This window comes from Trachemys scripta, chromosome 2 (genome assembly GCF_013100865.1).
Source record: "Trachemys scripta elegans isolate TJP31775 chromosome 2, CAS_Tse_1.0, whole genome shotgun sequence".
Lineage (NCBI taxonomy): Eukaryota > Metazoa > Chordata > Testudines > Emydidae > Trachemys > Trachemys scripta.
In genome coordinates this window covers 15167753-15183060 of record NC_048299.1, presented here as the reverse complement: position 1 = coordinate 15183060, position 15308 = coordinate 15167753, and the positions used below count along the sequence as shown (strand labels likewise).

General features: G+C 44.4%; 1 protein-coding gene and 1 long non-coding RNA gene across 7 annotated transcripts in view; one reads left to right on the top strand and one right to left on the bottom strand.

The window, feature by feature from the left end:
* Nucleotides 1-15308, top strand: part of PRKAG2 (protein kinase AMP-activated non-catalytic subunit gamma 2) — a 393593-nt gene that overhangs the window by 138473 nt on the left and 239812 nt on the right. The window lies entirely within an intron of this gene.
* LOC117872020 overlaps nt 1-15308 on the bottom strand; it is a 45553-nt gene that overhangs the window by 27447 nt on the left and 2798 nt on the right. The window contains exon 2 of the long non-coding RNA XR_004644385.1: nt 9612-9765. This is a non-coding gene — a long non-coding RNA (uncharacterized LOC117872020). The remainder of the gene's footprint in view (nt 1-9611; nt 9766-15308) is intronic.

Here is a 15308-nt window from a genome sequence, read left to right as displayed (position 1 = left end):
CTGAAAGAGTTTAGAGTCTAAATAGGCAAAATAGACAAAGCGTGGGAGGAAATAAGTATTTTACAAACCGGGAAGTGAGGCACAGAGAGCTTAAGTGAGTTGCCCAAGTTCACAGAAAGAATCAGTGGCAAAGCTTGAAATTAAACTCACATTTTCTGAGTGCCTGTTCAGTGCTTGAATCACAAGATCACCCATCCTCTCACGTTTATCTAACTCTCTAGGTTATTTTACTACCCACCATGTCTGGTCTCTGTGCTCCTGGAGGATCTCGGTCCCAATGATCTGCTCTTTTAACATGCATGGAACTAAATGTGTGCGCAAGTGTTTCCGAAAGAAAAATCCTACACTTGACTGTGGAATAGAAGCCTAACTTCATTATAAATTAAGTATGTCTGCTTGTGCTCAAATAGAAATGCTCTCTGAAGTTTCCAGAACAAATATTATTTATAGACATCTTCAGATGGGAAGGTCATTATTAAGGCTATGTTTTAGTCATGGGTATTTTTAGTAAAAGTCATGGACAGGTCACTGGCAGTAAACAAAAATTCACGGCCCATGACCTGTCCATGACTTCTACTATACCCCTAACAAAAACTTGGGCTGGGAGGCTGCGGGTGCTCTATGGGGACAGTCCAGGTGTGCTGGGGGGTGGCCTGGGACCCCTGCTGGTGCTGGGAGGGGGTGAGCAGCAGCGGGCGGCCTGGGACACCTGCTTGTGGCAGGGGAGGGAGCCTGAGTGGTGGCACACAGCCCCGGACTCCCGCTGGTGCTGGGAGAGGGAGGAGAGAGCTGGTGGGTCAGGCAGGCTCCCTACCTGTCTCCATGTGTCCCTGCAGCTCGTAGGGGGAAGGAAGGCCAGGGGGGCTCTGCAGCTCCCATTGCCCGAGAACTGGAGTCAATGGGAGCTTTGGGGGCAGCGCCTGCAAGCGCAGGCAGCGCGCAGAGCCCCCAGGCCACTCTACCTAGGAGCGGCAGGGACATGCCAGCCCCTTCGGGGGAGCCCCCCTGAGGTGAGGACCACCCTGCCCCAACCCTGAGCCCCCTCCCACACACAAACTGCCCCAGCTGCAGCTGGCCCTGAGGCTGCCTGATCTGCTCGGGCAGCCCCGGAGCCAGCCTCAATGGCTGCTGCAGAAGTCACGGAAAGTCACAGAATCCATGACCTCTGTGACAGACACGCAGTCTTAGACATTATTCATTCCATGTTGTGTTATCTAGGCTTAAGAAATTAAGCATTAACCTACCTCAGCCTTCCCACCTAGTTTCAAAGCTTTGAAAGGGGTTGTATGAAAACTTGTATCGGAGATTTTAAAATTCTTGTTCAAGGGGATTCAGTTGTGATGGAAGTTTCCAGAGAAGACCAGAATGTGAATTAAGCTGAACACCTTCAGGGCACACTACCTGATTCTTCTGACAGTCATTTCCACCATAATCAGCATGGAGATCATGTCAATTGTAATAATTTTCTCTATATATGTAGTGGAGTTGGCCACCTCCCAAGTACCTCCTTGTGCCCAAAGGTCCCTCTATGATATCTGGCCTCTGTTTCCCCCCCATCTTCAGGGCCCTCTCCCTGAGAGTCTTTCTGATTCCCAGTACTTCCTGCCTGGAATTTATCCTTCTCCACAGGGTCTCCCAGCTGGGCTTTTAGTTTCTCCCTGGTTTGTTCAGGATCTCTCCCAAGCATCCCTGCCTGGAGAACTTTCCTCACCCTCTCCTGCTGACTCAGGATGCTACAGGAGTCTTCTTTCTCCCTGCAAGTGTCCGGGCTTCCCTCCTTCACTGCAACTTCCTGCTCCTTTTATACTGGTATAACCTGATTCCTCTCAGGTAGGGCTCATCCAATAATCAGGGTTGGCTTACTCCAGGCTCTCCAGGCCATATGGCAAGCTGCTGTTAGAATATATATTCTTCTTCTTTAAGCAGAGAGTTCTTGATACAGATTGGGGAGAAGAGTAGAAATCTCCAGCCAGTCCACAAGGGGGCTCACCGTGCAAATCTAACTTATCTGGGGAGTGCTTAGATCAGTGGTCCCCAACCTTTTTCGTCCGGTGGGAGCCAGATGACGAGCCACGGAGGACCGTGGCGGCGGACATGCATCCGCTGAAATGCTGCTGACAAGCAGCAACGTCAATAGGCGTCACCGCTGAAATGCCACTGACAAGCAGCGTCGTTCCAGAGGTGTCACCGCCGAAATACCACCGAAAATCGGTGGCATTTTGGTGGCAACGCCTCTGGACGACACTGCTTGTTGCTGGCATTTCGGCGGATGCTCATCCGCCTGCCAGTACGCGGGCGCACTTAGACGCCCCGGCGGGCGCCATGGCGCCCGCGGGCACCGCATTGGGGACTCCTGGCTTAGATATTATTTTGATAAGCACTGTAAAAAACCCTAAGATAGTGAAGTGTTGGGTAAAAGTGTGTTCAAGAGTATTGTAAGCGGCTAATGTATTGTGATGTATCATTATTGTTTTATTCCCCCTTTGTGGTAGTTTAAACCGAACACTATAGCTGTTAACCATTAAGGGCCCAATCCAACTTCCATTAAAGAGGGAAGGTGGGTGAGGTAATATCTCTTGTTGGACCAACTTTTGTTGGTGAAAGACACAAGATTTTAAGCTTACACAGAATTCTTTCACCAACAAAAGTTGGACTAATAAAAGATATTACCCTCACCCGCCTTGTGTCTCTCTAGTATCCTCGGACTAACACGGCTACAACAACACGGACATTAAAGTCAATAATCAAAGAGAGTCTTTCCATTGACTTAAATGGGAGTTGGGGGTAGACATTCCTGACATTTCTAGTAACCTATTTATACTAGAATTTACTACTGGCTCATAATTACATTTTGTGTGTGGAGGTGTGTGAGTGATTTAAATGCAAATGAGAGTTTTCTGGTGTAAGGAGATGCAGGTATGTACGAAATACTCTACTGCACTTGGCATAAGGCCCAGTTGCCAGGTTAGGAATTAATTTTTTTGCACTGTTAGTCAAATAATTATCAGAATGGATTTGGAGATCTAACGTGAAGGCATTTTGCATTTGTAATTTTACAAAGGTTGACAGGGCTGTGGAAATTGTGTAATATCAAAACTACATTGGAGTCAATGGGTCTGATCTAACTAAATCCTATACTCTTGAGTCTACATAATGAAACTAAGTACTTCTATACTGCTCTTTATTTGGCTAAAGTAAACTCACGTTTGTTTTTCCCAAGAGAAGTAGAGAACAAAGGGGTCACTTTTTAAAACTGGTAATTGGTTTAGGATTTTCTAGACCAGTGAGTAAATTGATTGGTATTTTATTGTGCCTACAGTAATCAACTAGAGGAGGCCAGGTGTCTTTTTAGTCCAAAATACAAGCAGACAAGGAGGGTCTATGTCGTCCTGCTTCTGAAGTGGTGGGCAAACTCCCATTGATGTCAACAAGAGCAGGATTGGACATACAATTGTTTGGATCTGCATCTGTGAATGATCCGCAGACATCAGAATCTTTAAGGAAACCTATTTCATTAACATTTTCTTAATAGGTCCAATATTTTCTAATAGTGTCCATACTCCAGTATGTATGTTGAGAGCTAGTAGCTGTTACCTTTGGTGCTTTGAAGATCAGAGTAAAACTTCCCACTAATTTTCCTTAGCACAGTGTATGATGCATTAAATTATAGTATGATCTGGCCCAGATCCTATTATAATTTGTTCTCAAAATATTGCATTCTGTGGACCACACGGAAGGGCACTTCAAACCTCTGGTTGTGCACAGACCATATTTTGCAAGCCAGTGTGTTAAATGTGTTGGGTTCCCCTTCTCCCCCTGAAATAAGAGACAGTAGGTATTTTTTTTTCAAGTTTGAGGATGCAAGGGCCATATTTGGGGGGAGCGGGGAGTCAGTGAGATGGAAGGTCACACATAGCATCATATAGTATAAAGCTGTGATTATACATGTAAGCACAAAAAGTTCTAATTACTGTTCTTTGCTTATGGGTAAATTTTGAGCCTAATCTCAAGTTTCTTTTTTGGAATGAAGACTTTAACTATGGAGTCAGCCAGCCCGGCTTTACCCTTTACATTATGGGTAATCATCTTCAATTGAAATTCTCTGCAGATTACATTCCTCTTAGCCTGCTTTTCCCTTTGGGGGTTTGACATTATCTAATTAAACAGGTGAGGCAATGCACCTAGTGAAACTTGCTGGAAAGGCTTTTTTTCTTTGTCACTCCCATCAGTAAGTGAATCTAGAAAGGCATATCTTCCTGAGAGCTCTGTTTGCACGATAGGCTAATAATTCCTCTTCCCCTTCCAAGGCTGGTGGTTTTTTCACTATCTGGGTGTTCAGTATCTCATGAAATCTAAGCAGGATCTTCCTGCCTCCTATATTTATTTTCGGAACCTAGAGGTATTATTTTTAAAAAAGATTTTTTTTTTTTTCGGGGCACCATGTTACACCATTTTCTGTCAGAGCTCACCAGTGTTTTGTTGTGAGTGCCTTTTCCCCTCTCATCTCCTAAATAATTCTCATCTTTGATCCATGCAGTACATTTGAATCTGTGCTCGTATCTCACGTGTGAAATGGGCACTCGGGTACTGTGGTGATGGGCCATATGAATATCTTGATTTCTAGACAGAACATGTAGAATTGTGTTAGGTGTTTTTCAGCCCTGTCCCTGCTTTCCCCTGAAGCATACCCTTGACTAAGCAGTGAAACTGGATCATGAAGGGTTCCTTTCCAGTCTGCTCATTACAGCTTTTCCTGATGCTTTTTACAGTACACACAAACCAGAAATCTAGGTGCTACTTTCAAAGCATGACCTATCTTGCTTGCCCAGAAGAGCAATGTGCTGTACGTGTTAACTGTGTTAAGTTATGCCAACTAGAGCTGTATGTGGTACTTGACAACGTGAAACATTGTTAGGTGCCCTCCTGTGGGCATAGTGTAGATATGTTCTCTGTATGGCAGGTGGGACTGTTTAGAGTTCATAGAAATGACTTCATTTTTTTTTTTTGAACTGGCTGCTAATGGACCATTATTTACATTTTTTCCTCTTTGCTCATTTTTAAGTTTAAACAAAAGTAGAAGTGGCTAAAAACACTTTAACCCCCTCCCCCAACAACAACAAAAATAATTATATAACGGTGGTAATTTCTAGAGTTGGCCAGACTGCCAAATCCTGGTCCCAGGTGGAGGTTTTGTCATTTAATTCAGTGGGATCAGAATATGACACTCAATGTAAAGACAGGTTTGTGACAGGTTTATTTATTATATTCACAAACAAATGTCTTGAAATCAGTGGGAGAGTTGGGGGGGATGTCATGCCATTCTTTATTGAAGAATATTTTAACAATTGCTACTATTTGTGGATCCTGAACATTTCATGAATTCCAAAGGCCAGTGTGACGGGGTGTATAGACCCCAAACAGACGAAGAAGTGCCAGAGAAAACCTGGCAGTAGGGCTAGCCCCACCCCTGTGACCCTGTCAATCAAGTATGAGAGGGACAAGGCCTTTAAAAGAGAGGACGCTGCAGCCAACCTGGGGGAAGGAGGAGTGGTGGAGCAGGGTTGCCCTAAGCAGCAGACTACAGGAGTGACTCCTGAAGCCACAGAGGGAACTCCCAGCTAGGAGACGTTCACCCAAACCCTACGGAGAATGTAGCGAAGTCCCAGGATAAGATGGACAGACTAAGCCTGACTCAGCAGCCCAGCCAAGGATTTCTCAAAATCCACTATGCGTGCTCTGTATCATTGTCAGTGGACTCCTGCCCCCACCTGAAGAGTCCTGGGAAGGGAGTACCCTTGAATGTGTTGGGGCTTGTGACTTTCCTTTTGATCCACCATCCGGAGAGACTTAAGAAGACCCACAAAGGCAGGGCCCCCTCACAAGTAATAAGGAGCTGGGGCCTGTGTCGGACCCAACCAGTATAAATAACTGGATGTGGCCAGGTTCTCCCACCATCTGGGGGAAGAACAGCAGGAGACTCTGCTACAGCCAGAAGTGCTGATCAGTGAGAGTGCGTGTGTGTGTGCGTGTGTGTGCGTGTGTGTGTGTGTGAGTGAGTGTGTGTGAGAGAGAGAGAGAGAATTGAGTGTAAGGCTTGGTGTCAGAATAGTTTACTTAACCTTAGCATGTGATTTCCATAGTTCTTGTGTTTGTGGTCTTTTAACAGATCTGTTTAATGGTGAGTGAATTGCACTTAGCAACCTTAACTGTAACTTAACAAAAGTCTTTTGTTTAGAATGACATTATTTGCTGCCCCCACACTGGGATGGAAAAAGGCCAAGAGCCAGCTATGCAGGCTTCACAGCAGCTGAGGATTCCCCAGCACTGTCCCTTTAGGGCAGCTTCAAGGTCACTCTTGTGGCCCAAAGGGACTCTAATATGTAGAGCATGATCTAGCCCTAGGCAACTATGTTGAAAAACTGTCGTTATCAAGATTTTTCATAGGGGGAAAAAAAAATCACCCCTAAAATAGTACTTTTATTATGAAACAATGGTGACTAAACAGTGGCAAATAACCCCCCATTGTTATTATTTATTATGTAGTTATTTATATTGTGGTAGTGCCTGGAGGCCTGAAGTATTTCAGGGCTCATAGACTTTAGCCAGAAAGAGATGATCATCCAGTCTGACCTGCACATTGCAGGCCACTGTCACAGCCGGGTCGTGGGCAGCCAGTCGTAGTAGTTGGAGCCAGAGTTCACAGTTACAATGTAGGAATCAAGAGTCCGCTTGGTTGGGATACTGGCAGGGAGGTCAAAAGCAGGAGATAACGTGGAGATCAGACCTATGAGTTGGGAACCAGAGTCAGGCTAGGTCAAGATGCCAGGGGGCCAGAGGCAGGAGACAAACTGGATGGCAGGAACCACTAGTCAGATGCCAGGAGTCAAGTTGTGTTGGAAGGCCAGGAAGTAAACCTGGGAACTCAGGAGCAGATAGTGGGGAGCAGGAAGCACACAGTGCAGAGCATGGTGGAGCCCAGTTGTTCAGAGAGCTTCCTTTTGCTGCTGCTAGCTTAAGTACGGCCAGCAGGCCAATCGGCCACTCTGGGACCCCGCCAATTGGAGATCAGGGGTGGAGCCTCACACTCAGGCTGGGCTTTGTGGATCTCAGGTTAGCTACTGCCAGCAGGCTGCCAGTGGTGGGTTGGGGTGTAGTGCTTCCATGAAACTTGTGGGCCCAGGTTTGAGACCATGGGGCAGAACAGTCACAGAACCGCACCCAACCACTCCTGTAATAGATCCATAACCTCTGGCTGAGTTACTGAAGTCCTCAAATCTTGATTTAAAGACTTCAGGTTACAGAGAATCCACCATTTACACTAGTGCAAACCAACAAGTGACCCAGGCCCCGCACTGCAGGGGAAGGCAGCCCTCCCTGCCCCCGGTCTCTGTCAGTCGAACCTGGGGGGAAATTCCTTCCTGACCCAAATATAATGATCAGTTTGACGAAGAGCTTGTGGGCAAGACCCAACAGCCAGACACGTGGGAAAGAATTCTCTGTAGTAACTCAGAGCCCTCCCTATCTAGTGTCTCATCTCTGAATGTTGGAGATATTTGCTAGTAGCTGTTGCGGATGGGCCATATGGCATTGTAGGCAATTTTGTCATACCATCCCCTCCATAAACTTATCAAGCTCAGTCTTGAAGCCAGTTTGATTTTTTGCCACCACTGCTCCCCTTGGAAGGCTGTTCCAGAGTGACACTCCTCTGATGGTTAGAAACCTTTGTCTAATTTCAAGTCTAAACTTACTGATGGCCAATTTATATCAATTTGTTCTTGTGTCAACATTGGCCTATTTAAATAACTCCTCTCCCTCCTGGTATTTATCCCTTTGATGTATTTATAGAGCGCAATCATATCTCCCTTCATCCTTCATTTTGTTAGGCTAAACAAACCAAGCTCCTTAAATCTCTTCTGGTAAGGTAGGGTCTCCATTCTTCCAATCATCCTAGTAGCCCTTCTCCACATCTATTCCAGTTTGAATTCATCTTTCATATTTTTGTTAAAACATTTAGCAAATGACTGTCCCTGCCCCAAAGAGCTTTTACTCTAAAATAACACAAGACGTGTCCGGTGGATGAGACAAACAAACAGGCAAGATGTAGGGAAGAAAGGTAATAAAATAAAATGTTTTGGCACAGACTAGCTGCGGGCACAATTCTTAGTCAGTCGGTAGCAGTAATCAAAATTCACCACCTGCCTGTATGTTACGTCCTAACAGCTAACTTCGAAAATGAATAAATCTAGTTTGGGGATAAGGGGCATTTAATATGAACATTTAATCCACCTTTTCATCTCTTTTTCAGAAAAAAGCATGGTTACTTCCAGTGGAGACCAAACAATAAAAATGTGGTTCACACCCACAGGGTCAAAGTCTGCTCTGTTATTATATAAATCTGAAGTAAAACTACAATGGATTTACTGTGGGAAGATTTACACTGGCATAGGTAAGAGTAGTATATGGCCATTGAATCCTGAACACATTGGTGTTAATTATACAGGTCAAAAGTTACACTCTTGGGTGCCTAATGCTAGGCCCCTAACCCAGGCTGAGGCACCTAAATAAAGAGTCTGATTAGGGGCCTGATCTAAAGCCCACTGGAATCAATGGAAATGCTTGCGTTGTTTTAGGCCATTACAGAGATGCTGAGCATTACAGAAGAGTTTCCATTTAGATAACCAAATTTTAAAATGTTTGTAGTGCTTCGGAGTTAGTCTATATGCTATGAAGTCAGTGTCAGCTAGATCAAGCCCTTATTCATGAAGAGCCTAATTACCACCCCCTCCTCTTTAAAAAAAACAAACTAATTAGTAATAGGGATCATTGCACTTCTGACTTTCACACAGGTTCTGGGGATTAGTATGAGCCAGTTTGTACAGAGGTCTGAATTTCATTGAATCAAAAGTCCATCCTTCAGAAAAACGTGAATTATTAGCAAATTCTTGGATGGTAGTGAGCAAGGAAAGGCTGGAAATAAATATTCGAGGGTAACCTTTTCAACCATGCAAACAAAGGTAGATAAATGATCAAAGCCTAGCTATGTGGCAACAGATGCTGTTTTTGTTCCAGTAGAAGAGAACATTTTATTTTTTTCCGTGACTTTTTTTTCACGTAAAAGAAAGGAAAGCATCTGAGATCCCTAGAATTGTTTTTAAAAAATAATTAATTTACTTATAGCCATTTGTTTGATATCCCTCTCTGATGGGCCAAACTTTCTGCTTGCCTGGTTGCATTGACTTCAGGTTTAGGCCACAAGAGAATTTGGCACATGGTATCTGAAGATGAAGAATGCATAAAATCATTAGACTACGAAAATGCAGAAGATTTAGTTCTATATTGGACTTTTCATGCAAAAGTATCACAAAACATCTTTACTTTAATCTATGTGGTATTTACCAATACAATCAATGGGAAAAAATCCTGAAGGCATTGGGAGTTTTACCTGAGTACATATGGAAAGCCACATAGTAGCCTTGCAAATGTCTAATATTGAAACATTGCTACGAAATGCGATTCATGTTGCTTGGACCCTTGTCGAATGAGCCTGTAATATCTATAGCGGTATGGTTTAAGCTACTCCATAAGCTACAGTAATGCAGGAAGTTCTTTACCTGGAAATAGTCTGTGCAGAGACTGTCTGATCTTTCATCTGAACCACATAAGAGACAGAAAGCCAGTATGATGGCCGAAATGGTTTAGTCCTTTCCAGATAGAATGTCAAGCACCACCTCACATCTACTGGAGTGTGGCTGCATTTGAGTGTGGCTGAGGAAAGAATACAGGTAAGTAAAAAACATGGTTAAGGTGAAACTGTGAAATTGCTTTGGACAAAAGCTTTGGATGTGGGGCAGGTCAGGGCGGCACCACCCTTATATAGCCATGGGAGGAGCTACCGGGGCCAAAGGGTATCCCTCATGGGTACGGCTAAGCCTAGTTCTCCAGCTTTGGTGCATGGGGCTCACACACACCTGAGTGAAATACGTGGCTGCGACCACTCGAGGAACTATTCTACTCTGGATTTATCCTGCTGTAGCTGAAATCAAAATCTGGTCCATTGCCCGCTTCATTGCTGCTACCTCCCCTAGCCAGTGCAGGATTTCTTCCTCCAGTGTAAATTTTAGTCTTGTGCTTTGTCTAGTCTATCTTTACATGGTTCAAAGGACAGAGCTTCTACTGCTGCTCTTGGGAAACTATTTCAGATTCTGATATGTTTCACTCTCAGGGGGTTTTCCTATTTTGCCTAAGCTTGCTGTTTCTAATTTACATCCCATCACTCTTGTATCACCCAAAGGAATTCATGTTCCCGGTGCAAAGGGCAGTGTTTTCGGAGAGAGATTTGTTATGGGGTAGCTGGGAAGCTCAGGGAAAGTGCACACTGTTTTGATGGTATTTATTATTAACAGGACAGGTCACTGAAATTAAAATCAGATGCAGAGTAAATGGGAGCAAACATGCTAGTAATGAGGTCTGATCAGAAATGAATGAGACTGTTTGTGTCACTAATAAACTAATACCATTTTTTTAGTATGTGTTTCAGTGGAAAATCTATAGTGAGAGTCTTCCAGACAGCTCAGAAAGAGCAGAAAATAAATGAGGGAAGAGATGTTCTTCTCAGTGTTGGAGGCAAAGCAAACAAACTGGCTTATGCACCCAGACAGCATTTCATTTCCAAGAGGCTGATTTTGGGTGTGTGTTACAAGTGTGGGATGTGGTATAAGGAGCTAGCGCCAGTTCACCAAGGGATTACACTGACTTAAACTGGAGTAACCACTGGCAGAAGATCCCTGAGATTGAACATCTGCTGGTGGGGTTGGTGGAGGTTGTGACAGTGGAAAGTGGCCACGGTCTCTTTTGTGCTGATTCGGTGGGCATAGGTGGTCAATGGAGAGGCCTAAAAGGTGGGAAGTTTATGGCCAAGGAAGATGCAGTTTGAGAACATTGCATTCAGCAGCTTTACTGGCAGCTCTAGTTGTAAACTAAAGCAGTGGGAACCCAAATGGATGGAGCAGTGGAAACACATCTGTATGTAGGTTTCATGCATCTGGCCCAGAATTTACAACAGACTTTACTGGAGCTGATAACAACCAGAGCACGGTAGCCTGATAATAAAAAACCTTTCTAAAGCAGCAGAACTTTGTTTCAGAAATGCAATATTTTATGCTTCTCCTGAGATTTTCACTGACCCTTCCTTTTTGATGTTAGACTGTTCCATAAACACTGAGACAAAGCCTTGTGTATCATTTTACTGAGAGTAGTAAGAGAGATATAGGACTGGAGACATCTGTTTCCTGTGACTAGAGAAGAGATGTAGAAAGTGTGGCCGCCATGTTAAATGACAGCAGGGTCTCTCTCACCTTTTCAAAAACAATGTCTAGGACAATTATCTGCTACTAATAGTTTAAAAAGAATTAGGAGCAACCAAGACATTCTCATACATCAGGATTTTGGGTGTCCTGAGATGTAGTCTTTATGGTCTCTTACTTAGCTGTTAAATTATTTATTTGGGTAGTGGGGTGTGTGTGTTTGTGTCCCTGTAGAGGAGCGGACTCACCCCTGCGGCGCCTCCTGCCGGTGACTTCCGGGAATTAGCTCGTTCCAGCTCTGGAGCGCCCTCTGCTGGCCGGTGATCCTCCTGTCCTCTGGCCCCCGTGTCCCTCCCTGGATCCCGGTGCCCTTGTACCTGGGGTGCTGCCCCCTAGCAGTAATCCTTCAGTCTTAGGGTTTCCCCTCCCCAGGGAACCCCCACCCCCTATTCCCACCTCGCCTCAGTATAAGGCTATTGCCAGTCATCGTCTAGCCCCACACCCTGGGGCAGACTGCAGTACCAGCCTACTCATCCCTGGCAAGGTTGGGTTTGGACCTGCTGCCTTGGCCTGCCCCTGGGCTGCCCTTCTGCTAGGCTGCAACCTGGGGCTTTCCAGGCTGGGGTTTTCCAGGCTGGAGCTCCCCAGCTCCTCTGCCTTTCCCCAGCCCTGCTCCACTCATGTTCCCAATCTCTAGCTTTCTGCAGCCAGGCCCTTTTCTCTCTGAAGCAGAGAGAGACTTCTTCTGGGCCTCTGGCTCACAGCCTTTTATAGGGACCAGCTGGACCTGATTGGGGCGTGGCCCAGCTGTGGCTGCTTCCCCAGTCAGCCCAGGTCTTCCTTTCACAGCCTGCCAGCCTTCTCCCGGGGCTGGTTCCAACCCTATCAGGGCTGGAGTGGGTCACCACCCCGTTACAGTCCCCTAAAGCCACTTGGGTTCTTCCTCGTGCACCTGCTAGGCAGGACAGATATTAATTTCCAACTGTAAATATTGGGGCTGCTCAGTGATGGAGTTCCCCAAACCTCAAGGGTGCCAGCAGTGTGCCAGGGTTACCACGCCTCAGAGGCAAGCACTGTAGGTGCTTCAGCAGCTAGGCCTTGTATGCACTAGCCCTGGGGAGTCCCAATAACCACATAGGGTATGTCTACGCTGCGTTCTAAAACCCCTGACAGTGAGTCTCAGAGGCCACGTCTACAGACTTGGATTTGTGGGGCTTGTGCCACAGCGCTAATAACACCTGTGTAGCTGTTGGGGCTTGGGCAGGAGTTCGGGCTCTGTATTTGTGATACATGATTTCTGTTAAACTTTCTCAACTTCTCTCTGGCATTTTCTGTATTAGGATTTTTTCCTTAAAATTTCCCATCATTGCTATCAGTGGTTCAGCTTTACTGAAGTGGCAGCAAGAATGGGAATGCTAACGTAGGGAGGCCTCTGTTTCTCTCTCTTGCCCTCTCCTATGTCTGCGTATGTCTCACCAAAATCTTGGCGGTTGGGGCCAAGGATGTGATATGTAGAATGTATATTTTAGGTATTAGGACATGTGAAAAGATGCCTGCGTGGCTGGCAGGGTAGAGTTCAATCAGGTGAACAACTTGGTCAGCAACCTGATCAGGTAAACAACTTGGTCAGCAGTCCAATCGGGAAAACAACTGAGTTAGCAAACTAATCTTAGTGTTAGGCAGAAAAGTGTTTATACAATATATAATAAATAACTTTGTAACAATGTATTTAAGGTGAGCAGGTGAATGTGGGTGTGCGCTTGCATTTAACACTATGCTGTGCCTTTTTTTGGTGGACTGATCACTCACTGAAGTAGCAAATAAAGGACATACACTGCTTCAGCTCAAGTCTGTCTGTGAACCCGTGCATTCTGGGTAGTGGGGGAAAGAATTGGTCTACAGTTAGGTACAAAAATCAGGACTTATCTCTCCTGTTTCTAAATTAAGAAGAACATTACTGTAGGTAGCTTCTGTTTTGAATATGCTGCTATGGTGGAATTCACCAGGTGGCACCATTACCCATAGGTTTACAAGTTTGTTTTCTTAGCTCATGAACACAGTTCTGTCTTTGAAGAAATGCTGTATTTTCTTTAGTTTTGCAATATGTTGTTTCTGTTTGGGGGAGCTAGCAGCGGGAGAGTTTGTTCTGTCTTCTCTCCAGCAAGAATCATTTCTTGGGGCAGAGTTGCTCTCTGAGAATCAGACACTGGTGTTTGGGCTGAAAGAGGGGATTTGCCCGTGTGCTGTTAGGCCACCTGTGTACAAGGACTGGTCTATGTAGTATAAATGAAAACAAGTTACAGTAAGAAAATATTCAGACTTTGCACCATTCTCCTCACTACTGGGAAACCATTTATAAGGCCCTGAAATGTGCTCCTGCTTGACAGAGGCATGGCAGCGTATTATATATGCTTCATGTTGGGAGACTGTTGGAAATATTGCTTGTACTGGATTTTATCATTTTCTTTCATCGAGCTGTAGTTAATAGAAATGCTTATGCTTTATTCTACATATCCAAATGGGTTCAGTTCCATTTTGCCATTGACTTCAGTGAGGTCAGGATTTCACCCATTCTCGTTAAAAATTACAGTAGTTACTTATGATGCCCACTTTCCCAAGAACTCATGAACACCTAACAAAATGTAACAACATGCACAATACATATATATTTTTAAAAGCCACAATAAGCAATATTAAATCTTGCTGTAGACTGCTTCACAGATGGTAGAGGGAAGGCTGAATGAATTAGTTTTATTTTTGCGATTTAAAATAAAATGGTGTCATTGGGACAAACTAGAGAGGGGCTAAGTCTTTTTAACAATCGTGGATATAACCTTTCCACGTGCTGTCGTATCAGTCCTTACACATCTCAAAAAGATTAGCTTTAGTAAGAGAGGGATAGAAGAAATAAACTAGCTAACGTTCCTCTCCAGGCTAGGACTTAATTTTTATTTTATAAAGACTAAAGCCTAAAATAGGCTGAATTAAAGATAACATATCAGAGGGCTCTTAAAATAGTCATTGATGTTAAATGCAGACACACAAGCAAATCCCAGAATTGAATGAACATCAACATTTTTTGTTAAACTGCTGCCTGCAGTTTTTGCCACTTCTTAGATACCATATAAAAGAAAATGCCCAATGTCATCAAAATACTCAGAATTTACTTTCTCATCCTTCCAGCCCGTGCAGAGCTTGGCCATAAATAACACCTCTGAATCTACTTCCATGTCCAGAAAGTCAAATGCCAGAGTGAGAAATTTCCCTCTGTGGGCTTATGACTAGGAAAGTGTGTGGAACTTTGATTCACCAAATACACACCACTTTCTTTTCCCCATACCAAGTTAAGGAGACGTTCCTTATCCTTCCCTGTGGCAAATCCTGTACTGGCCACTTCCAGATGTAGCGGGAATTGGAAAGGCTTTCATGCCATGTAAAGAAAGGACACATTTTTTCTATTATTATTTGTATTATGTAAATGCTCTGAGGCCCCAAGCAGGACTGGAGCCTGTTGTGCTGGGCACTGTAAATAATTCTAAAACAGTCCTTGTTCTGACGAACTCAGTCTAATTGAAAAAAGACATAGCAGGTAGTTGTAGGATACAGTGGAAGTGGAGGAGAGAATGGGAAAACTAGAGCAATTCATTATTAATTATTTGTATTACAGTAGTGCCAAGAGGCCACAACCAAGATCAGGGCCCTATTGTGGTAGGTGCTGTATATACACGTGGTAAGAGACGATCCCCCAAAGAGCTTGCACTCTAAATAGACAAGACTGACAAATCTCCCTTGGAAGCAGTAGAGCTCTTCACCTTGTTTGATAAATGACACAAGCATTGCTCCATTTTAGCCTTAAAGGAAACTCATTGAGGACCATACAAAGTGCTTTCCCCCACAAGTTCTTGTTTGCTTTGTGGACAGTTGTTACCAATACCTAACCAGCTTCCAGAAAAGAAGGTTGTGAAGTTACAAGCAGAATTAACCTCCTTCCAGGCAACTTCTCCA